Here is a 13,380-nt window from a genome sequence, read left to right as displayed (position 1 = left end):
AACTGGTGTGATTATGGGGTTGCACACAAAACTTGCAAGTATACAAGTCCAAGTTTTATAGTATAGGGATGAGTAGGGGTTAGTCCACAGGGAGTGGGAGCATACAAGAAGTTTTCCTAAGCTAGCAATGGAGACAAGGCACTGTGGCAGTGAGCAGTGATGGATGAAGGCAGTGAATAGCACTAAAACAGTTAGCAAAGCAAAGCAATTAACACAAGATGGAAGCACAACAAAGATTAAATGGCAGAGGATATAAAATAACAATAGCAGGGAACCAAGGCTGTAAGCCAAGGGCAGGGGGAGTTTGTGCACTGATTTCAGTGCACAACAACTTCAAAATGCAAGAAAAACAGTGAAGGAAGGTAAATTTAGCAGGGAACCAAAACAGAACTGAAATTATAAGTGATTGCAAAGGGTTTGTGGTTAAGCCAAGGCTTAGGATCCACCTTGTGTCCTAATCAAACAACATATTTCTAGGTTGAGTTGAAAATCCTATGCATACATATAGAATGGGAGGAAAACTAATTTGCTCCCTAGTTTGCCCCTAGCATTGACTGTCTTTTGACAGAACAATCAATCACAGGCACTATGAGCATTAATCTCTTCCCAATGCTCAAGCAAAACAGGGAAAGGAGTTAACTATCCTAGCAACTTGTCATTTGACAGTGCATAAGGCTTCAACTGAGCCTCAGCCTAATGCAGTTTAGCTCATGCTAAACTTGTAACTAGCAATAACATTCATTGAGTATGATAATTCAAGCAACATTCAACATTCAAGATAATTGAAAACAACATGCACACATTCACTGTTAACTGCATAAGAAGAACTGAAATTGGAATTGCAATGAAACAGAACAAATGTCTACTGGCTAGTCCAGAGATGATTTCTACACTCATCCTACATCTCTATTTATACCCAAAACATTCAATTAGGGTTTACAATGTTTTCCCCCAAATTCTCAAAATTAGGGTTAGATATTTACCTAATTTGATGTGACAAATCACTCAAAACGGTCGACCCCTTTCTTCTCTGCCTCTTCTGGTCCTTCTATGCCTTCAATTGACGCCTATGCTGCTCTAATTGTTCCCTAGTTCGAGTTATTTTACTCACCCCAAAACCTAGGGTTTCAGTGGTTGTGAGATGGGGAAAATAACTAGGCTAGGGCGATGGGTTTGAGGTAGGGGAGGTGATGGTGGTGGTGTCCTTGTGGTCGGGGAAGAAGATGGAAGTGGTGAAGCTCGAGGGGAGGCAGAGAGCAGAGCTCTGTTGGGGGATGGTTGTTGCAGAGGATTTGGGGAGAAGAGAGCTCGATGGATAATGAGATTAGGGTCTGTTTGTTTGGGGTGTAGGTGTTCGGTTACTAGGGTGTTGATCGGGGATAGCGAACTTTGATGATCTACGACAAGGAGCGATGGATGGGAAGATGGTAGGTGGATCCAACGGCGATACGGAGGTAAGCGTTGGAGCGACCGTCGGATGAAGGGATGTAGCAAAACGGACGACCCAAGATGGAGATGGGCGTTGCGATGTAAAGCGGGGGCTTCGGAGTTTGATGTGCAATGATGGAGCGACCGTAGGATGCTGAAATGCTTCGATCTGACGACTGAAATCCAAGACGGGCTTGGATAGTGGAAATGTGTTTGAGTAAGGGTTTTGGGCCTTGGGTATGCCAAGCCCATATCTTCTTTAAGGACAATTCTTCTTCTTCAAGCCCACTTCTCGTTTATCCGGCTCTTGCAAACATCATTCTTCACTTCCTCCTAGCGAGAGTCTTTGCCGTTCCTTTGCTCTTTTCGCTCCGTGAGATAACCATGCTTTATTTAGTACCTAAAAAAGAAAAATTAATTAAGAAAAGTATTTATTCTTGAAAACAACGAAAACACAGAATATGGGATAACATGTAGAATTAATGCACAAGAGATGAGTTAAATGCCAAGAAAAATATATAGAAATATGCACTTTTTAGCACTCATCAAATACCCCCAAACCTGAATTTTACTTGTCCTCAAGTAAAACAAAACTAAGGAAATCCTACCTATACCACTGTCGCTGGTCTCTCGAATGCATTTAGCGTATGCACTAAGCCTTTTAAACCACTAAGTGTCCCTAGTGGACGAGTTGAAGTCTCGTGAAGGTTTGCTTAGAAAGTACCTACAAAGTTCTAGGTCAAAATATAAGCTCAGATTCCATCAAATGTGACATGTGCAAGTCAGTTAAGCTCACAGCAAAATGGAGATGTCAATCTAGCTATCGAAGGCACAATCCTAGCACTGATAACAAATAAAGACATGTGATAAGAGTGTAAAGTGTATCTACACATGTGTAAAGAAAGATCGGATGTTATGACTACTAATCACCAAGAGATAGTTTCTCAGGCTAAGAACCAAGGTCGAAATCTAGCTAGCTGTCCGGACTTTACGAGAATTGTGAATGAGTTGGAGGTATTTCACAATTACTCGCGTTGTACATCAATGGCATACACCCTCCTTGCTTATTACAATGAAACAACAAAATGACATTACATGACTCTTATTTACATTGACTACTCTCTTTTATTTTTGGAACAAGAGAGATGGAATTGATAAATACTTGATTTTTTTTGTATTTTTCTGATATTTTTTTTTTTCTGAATATATACATCGTTTTTTTTTTTTTTTTTTTTTTTTTTTTTTTGCAAAGAACTTGAAATTGATTTTTACATATGGTAGCTCTTTTGATACATAACAAAAGAAACAAAAAATTACATGACACTTTGCAAGAGGTAGCCCTTTTTGATGCACCCAGTTAAATTCGATGGTTGTCTTTCTTAATGTAACCTCCACCTTCTATCCCAACCAACCAAAGAACAAGCTAGTCAAGTTTCGTTCAGTATTCTAAAGTGATTGGCAATCGTGACTTCCTATCAAACACCTTGAAGATCGAGGCCATACATGTATTGGTAGATCGTGCGCGTGCAAATTTCTTATCACTATGTGAATTGTGCTAGAATCAGGGTGCCTAAATATCTAGACTAAGACTCCTAAAATTACATATTTGCACAAGAGTCAACATTTCAAGGTAAATGAGCTCCATTTTTATGATTTTTTAATTTTTTATTTTTATTTTTTCAATTTTTTTGGAATTTTTCAATTTTTTCAAAAAGATGGAGTTTTGTTTTCAATTATGGCATATTATCGTGGTATCTACTCTATACCCCCAAACCTAAACTAAACATTGTCCTCAATGTTTCAAAAGATAAAAATTATACAACATATGAAGAGGAACATGCTGAGTAGAGAAAAGGAGAGAATACCCGATTTCGGCGAAAGCTTAAAACTCCGTTATCCAAGGCAAAACTCCAACATATTCGGAGTCACAATGGATGAGCACAAAATATATACAAAAGGAAATTTAACTAACACATTATCTACAAGAAAATTTGGTTTTTAATGGGATTGGACTTTTTGGGAAAAATTTGGTTTTGTCGGGAGACATTTGGTTTTGATGGGAAAAAGAAAAATTTTGGTTTTTAGGGAAACATTTGGAAAACTTTGGTTTTTATGGGAGAAAAACATTTGGTTTTGATGGGAAAAAGAAAAATTTTTTTTTTAGGGAAACATTTGGAAAACTTTTTGGTTATTTAGGGAAAGAGTGGACCAGTTTAGTCCACATAGACCGGGTCCTCCAGGTTGGTTGTTTCAATGTCGGGTGGGAATGGTTCAAGGAATGGCTTCAATCTCTGCCCGTTGACTTTGAAAATGTTCTTGTTGGAGACATCTTCTAGCTCCACAGCTCCATGAGGGTAAACTGTGCGTACTAGGAACGGACCCTTCCATCTGGAACGCAGTTTTCCCGGAAAAAGATGTAACCGGGAGTCATACAGCAAAACTTTCTGACCAGGAGTGAAGGATTTGCGCAGAATACGCTTATCATGAAACATCTTCATCTTCTGCTTATATAACTTGGCACTATCATAAGCCTCATTTCTCAATTCTTCCAACTCGTTGAGTTGAAGTTTCCTTTGAATTCCAGCTTCGTCCAGAGAGAAGTTCAGCTCTTTGATTGCCCAGTAGGCACGATGTTCTAATTCCACAGGTAGATGGCACGGCTTTCCATACACTAGACGATAGGGGGACATGCCAATTGGTGTCTTATAAGCTGTTCTATAGGCCCACAAAGCATCATTCAATCTTAATGACCAATCTTTCCTGACGGGTTACCGTCTTCTCCAGAATGTGCTTAATTCCCTATTAGAAACTTCTACTTGTCCACTAGTCTGAGGGTGGTACGGAGTAGCAACCTTGTGAGTTATGCCATACTTGCGTACTAAAGACTCAAAGTACTTGTTACGAAAATGTGAACCGCCGTCACTGATGATAGCTCTAGGGGTACCAAAACGTGCAAATATGTTTTCCTTTAGAAATGAAAGTACCACCTTGTGGTCATTTGTTCTGGTTGCTATGGCTTCTACCCACTTAGAAACGTAATCAACTGCGACTAGGATGTACAATCTACCGTCAGAAATAGGGAATGGACCCATGAAGTCGATCCCCCAAACATCAAAAATCTCCACAATCAAAATGGGGTTCAATGGCATCATGTTTCTCCTCGAAATGCTTCCTAGCTTTTGACAGCGTTCACAAGCAACACAATAATCATGGCAATCCTTGAACAATGATGGCCAATAGAATCCACACTGCAAGATCTTTGCAGCGGTTTTCTTGGCACTGAAATGGCCTCCACATGCTTGGTCATGACAGAAAGATATCACATCTTTCTGTTCAGTGTTGGGGACACATCTCCTAATGATTTGGTCCGGGCAGTACTTAAACAAATATGGGTCATCCCAAAGGAAATGTTTAACTTCAGCCAAGAACTTATAGCGGTCTTGTCTCGACCAATGAGGGCATCCTACCTGCAGCAGGTAGTTAACATGTCGGCAAACCAAGGAGGTCTGATACAGACATCAATTGCTCATCAGGAAATGATTCTCTGATTAGCATGGACTCATCAATAGACTCAATGGTTAATCTAGACAAATGATCAGCAACCACATTCTCACAACCTTTCTTATCACGGATTTCGAGATCGAATTCCTGTAATAAGAGTATCCATCGAATAAGGCGAGCTTTAGCATCCTTCTTGGAAAGAAGATACTTCAAAGCCGCATGGTCAGTGTATATGATGATCTTAGATCCTATGAGATAAGATCTAAACTTGTCTAATGCGAAAACGACAGCAAGCAATTCCTTCTCGGTAGTTGTGTAATTGAGTTGAGTATCATTAAGGGTTTTGCTAGCGTAGTATATCACGTATGGTAGTCTATCAACACGCTGTCCTAAAACAGCACCAACAGCATAATCAGAGGCATCACACATGAGTTCAAACGGTAGTTCCCAGTTGGGTGGTCGGACTATAGGAGCGGCGGTGAGAAGAGTTTTTAATTCCTCCCAAGCTTTCACACAAGCATCATCGAAATTGAAGGTAACATCTTTGGCGAGTAGACTACACAGAGGTCTTGAGATTTTGCTAAAGTCTTTGATGAATCGCCGGTAAAAACCAGCATGACCTAAAAATGATCGAATTTCCCTCACAGAGCGGGGTTTTGGTAAATGTCGGATGAGGTCTACTTTAGCTTTATCTACTTCAATGCCTTTTTCCGAGATGATGTGTCCTAGAACTATTCCTGAATTCACCATAAAATGGCACTTTTCCCAATTTAGAACAAGGTTCCTTTTCTTACATCTGGACAGCACAAGGGTAAGATGTCTTAAACATTTATCAAACGAAGAACCGAACACGGAGAAATCATCCATGAAGATCTCGAGAAAACTATCTATCATGTCAGAAAAAATGCTCATCATGCATCGCTGAAAAGTAGCAGGTGCATTACACAACCCAAAGGGCATGCGTCTATAAGCAAATGTCCCAAAGGGACACGTGAACGTAGTTTTTTCCTGATCTTCTGGTGCAATGTGAATTTGGTTATAACCGGAAAAGCCATCTAGAAAACAGTAGTGACTGTGTCCAGACACACGTTCTAGCATTTGGTCTATGAAAGGGAGCGGGAAGTGATCCTTCCTAGTTACTGTGTTCAACTTTCTGTAGTCGATACATACTCGCCATCCTGTGGTTGTACGTGAGGGACTAACTCTTCTTGTCGTTCTGAACTACAGTAATGCCTGACTTCTTAGGCACAACTTGAATGGGACTAACCCATTTACTATCTGGTATTGGGTATATGATACCCGCATCAAGTAGTTTCAGGATTTCTCCTTTGACTACATCTCTCATGTTAGGATTAAGTCTCCTTTGCATTTCCCTAGATGGTTTGGCATTCTCTTCGAGATTAATGTGGTGCATGCAAATGGTGGGGCTTATTCCTTTGAGGTCTGAGATGGTCCATCCTAAGGCCTCTTTGTGTTCCTTAAGTACTTCTAAAAGCTTACTTTCCTGTTCCGTGTCTAAACATGATGAAATAATGACAGGTAAAGTATCAGAAGAACCTAGGAATGCGTACTTCAACGTACTAGGCAATGTTTTCAATTCAAGCTTGGGTGGCTCAACAATGGATGGAATGAGCTTGGAATCAGAGAGTAAGGGTGGTTCCACTTCATATTTCCTTTAGTGACGTCCATTTGAGGTACAGATTCGAGCAGAGATAGGACGTCACTACAGTATGCATCATCATAGGAATCTGAGTTAAAGTTCTCCATACATGCTTGAAAGGGGTCGACGGATAGAATGTTAGTCAACGAATCTTGTATTAATCCTTCAATCATATTAACTTCATGCACATCATCATCATCAAGATTCACAGGTTGTTGACTAATATCGAACACATTCAATTCTACCGTCTTGTTGCCAAAAGACAGTTTCAACACTCCATTACGACAATTAATGATTGCGTTGGACTAGCCAAGAAAGGACGTCCTAAGATGACAGGAATGTGACAGTCTGGGTTTTGTACAGGTTGAGTGTCTAAGACAATGAAGTCTACGGGAAAATAGAATTTGTCAACCTTGATCAAAACGTCTTCGACCACTCCACGAGGAATCTTGACAGATCGGTCTGCCAGTTGTAGAGTGATAGATGTTGGCTTCAACTCCCCAAGACCTAACTGCTCATAAACAGAATATGGCAGAAGGTTAACACTTGCACCTAGGTCTAATAACGCTTTATCGACCGTGTGTTCTCCTATAGTGCAAGAAATTGTTGGACATCCTGGATCCCTAAACTTGGGTGGAGTTTTGTTCAGAATGATGGAACTCACCTGTTCAGCTAAGAAAGCACGTTTGTGCACATTGAGCTTGCGCTTTTGAGTACACAAGTCTTTGAGGAATTTGGCATAAGCAGGGATTTGCCTAATTGCCTCAAGAAAAGGAATGTTGATATTGACTCTTTTGAATAGTTCTAACATCTCATTGTAGTAGGTGCTTTTCTGTTGATAAACTAACCTCTGAGGAAATGGGGCGACAGGAGCATGAGTTGGTAAAGGGACATTCACAGCAATAGAATTGTCAGATTTTCCAACTTGCTCAGGCTCATTGGTTTTCTGGGGTGGTGTAGGCAATGATATGTTTGGCTCAGATTCATTTGATTGTGGTATGCCTACATTGTTCTCAACAATCTTACCACTTCGAAGAGTGGTGATGGAATGGACTTGATCGGGTGAGGTTTCATTGCAAGATGATGTACCTGCTTGAAATATCCTCTTTGGATTTTGTTGGGGTTGGCTAGGAAGTGTACCCTTTTCTCTCTCGCTCATGGAATCGCAGAGTTGACCCATCTTTTGATCAAGATTTTTCTGACCTTGCACCAGATTCTGGACCATCTCCTCTAGGGCGGATAATCTCTTGTCGGTATTGTGTTGAGGATATGATTGTTGTTGAGAGTTTGATTGTTGTTGAGGGTTCCTAGGATATTGATAACCTTGATTGTTCTGAGATCCCTGATTGTTTTGATAGCTCTGATTGGGTTGAGATGGTCCTCCCTGAGTGGGTCCTTTGGACCATGAAAAGTTAGGGTGGTTTCTCCATCCTGGATTGTAGGTCTGTGAATAGGGTTATGCTCTTTTTTTGAAACATGGCATGTGCCTGTTCAAGCCTAGATTCCTGGACTGCAAGCAAATCGGGGCAATTTTGGAATTGATGGTTGGGATCGTTACAAGCGGCACATACAGACGAAGCGACATGTTCTCGGAGAGTAGTGGTGGAAGGTTTTGAATTTTTATGTAGTTCTAACTCTTATAATCTCCTAACTATTGATGCCATGTTTGCTTTTCCCTCGAAATCTGCTTCAATCCTAAAAGCCTTAGCTTCGGATGTAGTCTTTCTGGGTTCACGGATGGATTCCCACTGTTGCGTCTTTTCAGCTACTTCAATCAAGAAGTCCCAAGACGCATCAGCAGTTTTGTCTACGAATAGACCATTACACATTGACTCAACCATTGTTCGGGTGGACACATCTAGACCTTCATACAAAATTTGCACAAGTCTCCATTTTTCAAAACCATGATGGGGACATTGGAGCAATAATTCATTGAATCTCTCCAAGTATCTAGCTAAGGTCTCACCCTATAATTGCACAAAGCTATTCAGACTTTGACGAATTATCGCAGTCTTGTGATTCGGGAAAAACTTTTTGAAAAACTCCTTTATGAGGTCATCCCATGTCATGATGGATTGAGGTTGTAAAGCATAAAGCCAGGCCTTTGCCTTATCTTTCAGGGAGAAAGGAAAAAGCCTTAAATTTAGGGTTTCGTCGGACATTTGAGTGAAACGCAGAGTTCCACAAATTTCCTCGAATTCTCTCACGTGGTGGTACGGGTTTTCATTCTCAACACCTCTAAAAATAGGAAGCATCTGTATTGTGCTTGATTTCAGCTCATAATGGCCATTATCCTCGGGTAGCACAATACAAGAAGGTTGACTGGCTCTAGTTGGGTACATATAATCCTTGAGGGTACGGGGTTCTCCCATTGTTTCGGTTTGATCTGGGCTGTCTACCTCAGAACTCAGAATTTCGATAGGTTCTTCTTGATTAATTCTAACAAGTCTGTTTGTTTGGTCTCTATAGGTCACAATCATGTCCTTGTAGGTACCTCAACTAACATGTTGGTCAGACAGAGTAATCGGAAACAATTTGGCCCACAAGGGTTACGAAGATTTGGTTTTGAATGGGTGTTGGACTAACAAGGGATTTTGGTTTTTTTTTGGTTTAAAATTGGGCTTTGGAAAAATTTTTGAACTAAACCTAGCATAAATTAGCACAACCCATAAAAGAAAATAAAAACAATAATAATAATTAAGACAAGCCCATAAAAGAAAAAGAAAAAGAAAAAATAAAAGAAAAATAAAGACAAAAAAATAATTACAGTCTCAAAGAAAAAGAAAAAGAAAAAGAAAATAAAGGAAAAATAAAAATTATTACAATCCCAACTAAATAATTAAATTAATTATTACAAGCCCGAATTTGAATTTAAATGAGGCCCAAGTGGGTTAACTCATGGGTTAGGCTTACTTGATTTTTGGAGGGAAGCCCAAAAATAGGCTTTTGGTCCCCTTTTAGTTGCACAGCCCAGTTGGGCTTTAGGATCGTCCTTAGCAGCTCACGCTCAAGCCCAGCAACAACAGGTGGAACAGAGCCCAGCAGCAGCAGCAACGAAGCCCAGCTCACAGAAGACCACGAGCCCAGCAACAGAAGAAGGCAGATCCCAGCAGCACTTGGCAAGCCCAGTTCAGTTGAAGTTGGTGAAGCCCAGTTCAGAGAAGTACAAGCCCACCAGTAGAAGGCAGAGCCCAGCAGCTTCAGTTGGCAGCCCAGTTGCTTTGGCTTGGCAGCAGCAGGCTTGGTTCACCAGCTCCAGCAACAGCAGCTGCACCAGGGTCAGGCAGCTTTTCCTAGCACCAGCTCCAACAGCACCTGCAAGTGAACAAGATTGCAATGATCTCAGACAACTCTGCAATGATCTTGTGCAATGATTGCAGGGCAGGACAGCAAAGGAAATCAGCAGATGGCAGCACCACTCCCCGGCAGCGGCGCCAAAAACTTGGTGTGGAAATGGGGTTGCACACAAAACTTGCAAGTATACAAGGCCAAGTTTTATAGTATAGGGATGAGTAGGGGTTAGTCCACAGGGAGTGGGAGCATACAAGAAGTTTTCCTAAGCTAGCAATGGAGACAAGGCACTGTGGCAGTGAGCAGTGATGGATGAAGGCAGTGAATAGCACTAAAACAGTTAGCAAAGCAAAGCAATTAACACAAGATGGCAGCACAGCAAAGATTAAATGGCAGAGGATATAAAATAACAATAGCAGGGAACCAAGGCTGTAAGCCAAGGGCAGGGGGAGTTTGTGCACTGATTTCAGTGCACAACAACTTCAAAATGCAAGAAAAACAGTGAAGGAAGGTAAATTTAGCAGGGAACCAAAACAGAACTGAAATTATAAGTGATTGCAAAGGGTTTGTGGTTAAGCCAAGGCTTAGGATCCACCTTGTGTCCTAATCAAACAACATATTTCTAGGTTGAGTTGAAAATCCTATGCATACATCTAGAATGGGAGGAAAACTAATTTGCTCCCTAGTTTGCCCCTAGCATTGACTGTCTTTTGACAGAACAATCAATCACAGGCACTATGAGCATTAATCTCTTCCCAATGCTCAAGCAAAACAGGGCAAGGAGTTAACTATCCTAGCAACTTGTCATTTGACAGTGCATAAGGCTTCAACTGAGCCTCAGCCTAATGCAGTTTAGCTCATGCTAAACTTGTAACTAGCAATAACATTCATTGAGTATGATAATTCAAGCAACATTCAACATTCAAGATAATTGAAAACAACATGCACACATTCACTGTTAACTGCATAAGAAGAACTGAAATTGGAATTGCAATGAAACAGAACAAATGTCTACTGGCTAGTCCAGAGATGATTTCTACACTCATACTACATCTCTATTTATACCCAAAACATTCAATTAGGGTTTACAATGTTTTCCCCCAAATTCTCAAAATTAGGGTTAGATATTTACCTAATTTGATGTGACAAATCACTCAAAACGGTCGACCCCTTTCTTCTCTGCCTCTTCTGGTCCTTCTATGCCTTCAATTGACGCCTATGCTGCTCTAATTGTTCCCTAGTTCAAGTTATTTTACTCACCCCAAAAACTAGGGTTTCAGTGGTTGTGAGATGGGGAAAATAACTAGGCTAGGGCGATGGGTTTGAGGTAGGGGAGGTGATGGTGGTGGTGTCCTTGTGGTCGGGGAAGAAGATGGAAGTGGTGAAGCTCGAGGGGAGGCAGAGAGCAGAGCTCTGTTGGGGGATGGTTGTTGCAGAGGATTTGGGGAGAAGAGAGCTCGATGGATAATGAGATTAGGGTCTGTTTGTTTGGGGTGTAGGTGTTCGGTTGCTAGGGTGTTGATCGGGGATAGCGAACTTTGATGATCTGCGACAAGGAGCAATGGATGGGAAGATGGTAGGTGGATCCAACGGCGATACGGAGGTAAGCGTGGAGCGAACGTCGGATGAAGGGATGTAGCAAAACGGACGACCCAAGATGGAGATGGGCGTTGCGATGTAAAGCGGGGGCTTCGGAGTTTGATGTGCGATGATGGAGCGACCGTAGGATGCTGAAATGCTTCGATCTGACGGCTGAAATCCAAGACGGGCTTGGATAGTGGAAATGTGTTTGAGTAAGGGTTTTGGGCCTTGGGTATGCCAAGCCCATATCTTCTTTAAGGACAATTCTTCTTCTTCAAGCCCACTTCTCGTTGATCCGTCTCTTGCAAACATCATTCTTCGCTTCCTCCTAGCGAGAGTCTTTGCCGTTCCTTTGCTCTTTTCACTCCGTGAGATAACCATGCTTTATTTAGTACCTAAAAAAGCAAAATTAATTAAGAAAAGTATTTATTCTTGAAAACAACGAAAACACAGAATATGGGATAAAATGTAGAATTAATGCACAAGAGATGAGTTAAATGCCAAGAAAAATATATAGAAATATGCACTTTTTAGCACTCATCATGAACACTTCATCGTCATGTCATGTCAATAATGAGAGTTCGGCTAGGAACTGTTTGAGGGTGAAAACCGTTTCTGCTGATTTTGGTAATGTTGGGTGTGTGGGTGAGAAACGAACCTAAACCCTAAACAATGTACTGCACGGGAGTACTTTTGATTCGAGAGATCAATATGTACAATCCTGGCCTAAACCAAGAAATGTCCGTTCCAGACTTGCTTCGATCACAAAGTGAACAATATGTACAATCCTGGCCTAAACCAAGAAATGGTCGTTCCAGGCTTGCTTCGGTCACAAAGTGAAGGAGAAGGGTTGGTATTATGGAGGGAAGCGAAGAAAGTGTTGACACCAGAATAGTTGATTCTGGAAGTGTGGGTGTTTTGTGACTTGTATCAGAAAGTAGAACTGGTGAGCCGGATGGAAAGATACCAGGTGATTTATAGATACTGTGTGTTGCCGATCAAAAACTTGTTTTGGTGGAAATAGGTGAGACCTATTTATACAAATCATAGTCAAACGTACCCTGGTCTCATAGGAAGCAGAAACGATTGAGTGGTGGGAGAAACGAGTAACGTGTAACTGCCAGACGTTATGTTTCCATGATGAAGAAAGTGAATTCGTGTAACCGCCGATCATTACACTTCCATGATGAAGGAAATGAATTGTTTACACTGTTACTTTTCACCACCAATAGTTATCCTACAGACACTTTCTTGTAACGGGCGCATTGCACGCCGCACGCTGTAAACCACCAGACCAATACCCTGATGAGCATCCCCCAGTTTGTGACATATTTTGATATCTCGAGTGTTTTCGTGGAAAACATGTAGTACTTTGCTATGTGTGGTAAGTTAAAATTGAGAGACTTGCTGCAGGTAAATATCATGTAATGCTAGGCTCGTCTTGGCTAGTCGCCTAAAACTTGTCGTGAGCTCATCAGTTCGGTGGCGAACTTGGATGGCTGAGATTGCATCTCATGAAGAAGGATGGCCATTGATTATGGCCACATCTTGTTGTATAGTGAAGTGGCTTCAACCACATGATAATGGCATGCCAGTGGTGTATCCATGGAATGGCGACATAGCGGCATGCTAATATCCGCGGCATAGTGGTACGCCAGTGATGTTGCGGCATGGCCAAAGCTAAAAATTGGCTCCGCAGCCAAAGTTAGGGTTTGGCGTCGTGGAAGGATTTGGCGTGGCCAAGTCCTGGTGCCGTGGGAAGGACTTGGCGTGTCCAAGTCTTGGCGCTGTTTGAAGGACTTGGGCGTGGCCAAGTCTTGGCGTCATTGGAAGGATTTGGCGTGGCCAAATCTTGGCACCGTTGGAAGGATTTGGCGTGGCCAAGTCTTGGCGTCGTTGGAAGGACTTGGGAATGGCCA

This window comes from Papaver somniferum, unplaced genomic scaffold, assembly GCF_003573695.1.
Source record: "Papaver somniferum cultivar HN1 unplaced genomic scaffold, ASM357369v1 unplaced-scaffold_81, whole genome shotgun sequence".
Lineage (NCBI taxonomy): Eukaryota > Viridiplantae > Streptophyta > Magnoliopsida > Ranunculales > Papaveraceae > Papaver > Papaver somniferum.
The sequence above is the reverse complement of the archived record's forward strand: the minus strand, read 5'-3'. Positions refer to the sequence as shown.